Source organism: Capricornis sumatraensis, chromosome 23 (assembly GCF_032405125.1).
Source record: "Capricornis sumatraensis isolate serow.1 chromosome 23, serow.2, whole genome shotgun sequence".
NCBI lineage: Eukaryota > Metazoa > Chordata > Mammalia > Artiodactyla > Bovidae > Capricornis > Capricornis sumatraensis.
This window is the reverse complement of record NC_091091.1, coordinates 1,405,356-1,408,482: the sequence shown is the minus strand read 5'-3', so window position 1 is coordinate 1,408,482 and position 3,127 is coordinate 1,405,356. Positions and strand designations below refer to the sequence as shown.

The following is a 3,127-nucleotide window of genomic DNA, read 5'->3' as shown; positions in this document are numbered from 1 at the left end:
GACAGAGGAGCCTGGTGGACTATAGTCCATGGCGTTGTAGAGAGTCAGACATGACTGAGCAACTGAGCACACACATAACTTTAATTTTTCTTAGCCTCACTCAACAATACACATGGTAGTAGTTGTGGGTGATAAAGCTATAGTCTTTACTTCCAGAATAAGCTCCTCATTGGCATTAATTAAATCTTTTATTGCTTGGAAATTGTGTTGAAGCTTGTGACTTAGGCAAATTGTTAGTTCAGTGCAAACATAATTATGGTTTCGGACTGTGAATTTTAAATCATTGTAAGTAGTCTCACACACATCTTTATTAATCAAAATGGGAACCATTACAATCAATACATTTTTTGCCAGTGAGAAATAAGTTTGTTTATTGCTATAGCATAAAAATTCACGCTTTGGGATTTGACAGACTCTTGGAAAGCATTTTCTGCCTCCTGCTGGTTGTGGAAGCATTTTCCCTGCAAAAAGTTGTCCCGATGCTTGAAGAAGTGGTAGTTGGTTGGTGAGAGGTTAGGTGAATGTGGTGGATGAGGAAAAACTTCATAGTCTAAACTGTTCAACTTTTGAAGTGTTGGTTGTGCAACATGCGACTGAATGTTGTCTTGGAGAAGAATTGGGCCCTTTCTGTTGATCAGCACTGGCTGTAGGCCTTGCAGTTTTTCGTGCAGCTCATCGATTTGCTGAGCATATTTCTCGGATGCAATGGCTTCACTGGGACTAAGAAAGCTGTAGCAGATCAGGCCACCAAATGGTGACCGTGACCATTTTTTGGTGCAAGTTTTGCTTTGGGAATTGCTCTTGAGCTTATTCTCTGTTCAAACACTGAGCTGGTTGTTACTGGTTATCATATAAAATCCACTTATCGTCGCACATTACAATCCAATTGAGAAATGGTTCATTGTTGCTGCATAAAATAAGAGAAGGTGATACTTCAAAATGATGATCTTTTCAATTTGCAGTCAGCTCATGAGGCACCCACTTATCAAGCTTTTTCACCTTTTCAGTTTGCTTCAAATGTCAAATGACTGTAGAATGGTTGATGTTGAGTTCTTGGGCAACTTCTTGTAAGAGAATCAGCTTTGATGATCCTTTCAGTTGGTCATTGTTAATTTCTTTTTTTTTCAGATTTTATTTCATTTTATTATTATTTTTTTACTTTACAATATTATATTGGTTCATTGTTAACTTCTGATGGCAAGCCACTTTGCTCCTCATCTTAAGACTGATCTCTTTTGCAGAACTTCTTGAACCACCACTGCACTGTCTGTTCATTAGCAGTTCCTGGGCCAAATGCATTGTTGATGCTGTGAGTTGTCTCTGCTGCTTTTTGACCCAGTTTGAACCCAAATAAGAAAGTCATTCAAATTTGCTTTTTGTCTAACATCATTTCCATGTGTTATTCGGTTGCCCAATAATGTTTGACTCTTTGCAAAGCCATGGACTGTAGCACACCAGGCTTCCCTGCCCCTCACCATCTCCCAAAGTTTACTCAAGTTCATATCCATTGCATCGGTGATGCCATCCAGCCATCTCAGCCTCTGATGCCTTCTTCTCCTTCCGCCCTCAGTCTTTCCCAGCATGAGGGACTTTTCCAGTGAATCAGCCGTTTGCATCAGATGAACAAAATACTAGAGTTTCAGCTTCAGCATCAGTCCTTTCAATGAGCATTTAGGATTGATTTCTCTTAAGATTGACTGGTTTGATCTCCTTGCTGTCCAAGGGACTCTCAGGAGTTTTCTCCAGCACCACAGTTTGAAGGCATCAATTTTTCAGTGCTCTGCCTTATTTATGATGTAGTTCTCAGAACCATATGTGACCGCTGGGAAGACCATAGCCTTGAGTATATGGACATATGTCTGCTGAGTAATGTTTCTGCTTTTCAACATACTATCTAGGTTTGTTATTGCTTTCCTTCGAAGAAATGGTTGTCTTCTGATTTCATGGCCACAGTCACCATCCGCAGTGATTTTAGAGCCCAGGAAGAGGAAATCTGTCACTACTTCCACCTTTTCCCTTTCTATGTGCCATGCAGTATTGGGACTGGATACCATGATCTTAGTTTTTTTTTTTTATTATTTAGTTTTAAGTTGGCTCTTTCACTCTTCTCCTTCACTGTCATCAAGAGGCTCTTTAGTTCCTCTTTGCTTTCTGCCATTAGAGTGGTATCATCTGCATATATGAGGTTGTTGATGTTTCTCCTGCCTATCTGGATTCCAATTTGTAACTTATCCAGCCTGGCATTTCTCATGATGTGCTCAGCATATTGGTTGAACAGACAGGGTGACAACAGACAGCTCTGTCATACTCCTTTGTCAATCTTGAACCAATCAGTTTTTCCATACAGGGTTCTACTGTAGCTTCTTAACCCACATATAGGTTTCTCAGGAGAGAGGTAAGATGATCTGGTATTCCCATCTCTTTCAGAGCTTTCCATAGTCTAAATTAAATATAAAATAAGTAGCATGTAGTAGTAAGTCATTAGCAAAAAAAATAGTGATAAATGCACATTAAAATGATGTATAACATAACCACATTTATTTAGAATGTATTCCAATACCAATGGCAAATTTCAACAATGCAAAAACCATTTGCACAAACCTATCCCCTTATTGCCAAATTCAGACTTAAATTGAAGAAAGTAGGGAAACCCACAACCCCATTCAGGTATGACCTAAAGCAAGTCCCTTATGATTATACAGTGGAAGTAAGAAATAGATTTAAGGGACTAGATCTGATAGATAGAGTGCCTGATGAACTATGGATGGAGGTTTGTGACCCTGTACCAGAGACAGGGATCAAGACTATCCCCATGGAAAAGAAATGCAAAAAAGCAAAATGGCTGTCTAAGGAGGCCTTGCAAATAGCTGTGAAAAGAAGAGAAGCAAAAAGCAAAGGAGAAAAGGAAAGATATAAACTTTTGAATGCAGAGTTCCAAAGAATAGGAAGGAGAGATAAGAAAGCCTTCCTCAGTGATCAATGCAAAAAAATAGAGGAAAATAACAGAATGGGAAAGACTAGAGATCTCTTCAAGAAACTTGGAAATACCAAGGGAACATTTCATGCAAAGATGGGCTCGATAAAGGACAGAAATGGTCTGGACTTAACAGAAGCAGAAGATATTAAG

General features: G+C 39.1%; 1 pseudogene; it reads right to left on the bottom strand.

Moving 5' to 3' along the window:
• Positions 1-310: 310 nt before the first annotated feature.
• Positions 311-1,396, bottom strand: LOC138070123 (histone-lysine N-methyltransferase SETMAR-like; annotated as a pseudogene).
• Positions 1,397-3,127: the final 1,731 nt, after the last annotated feature.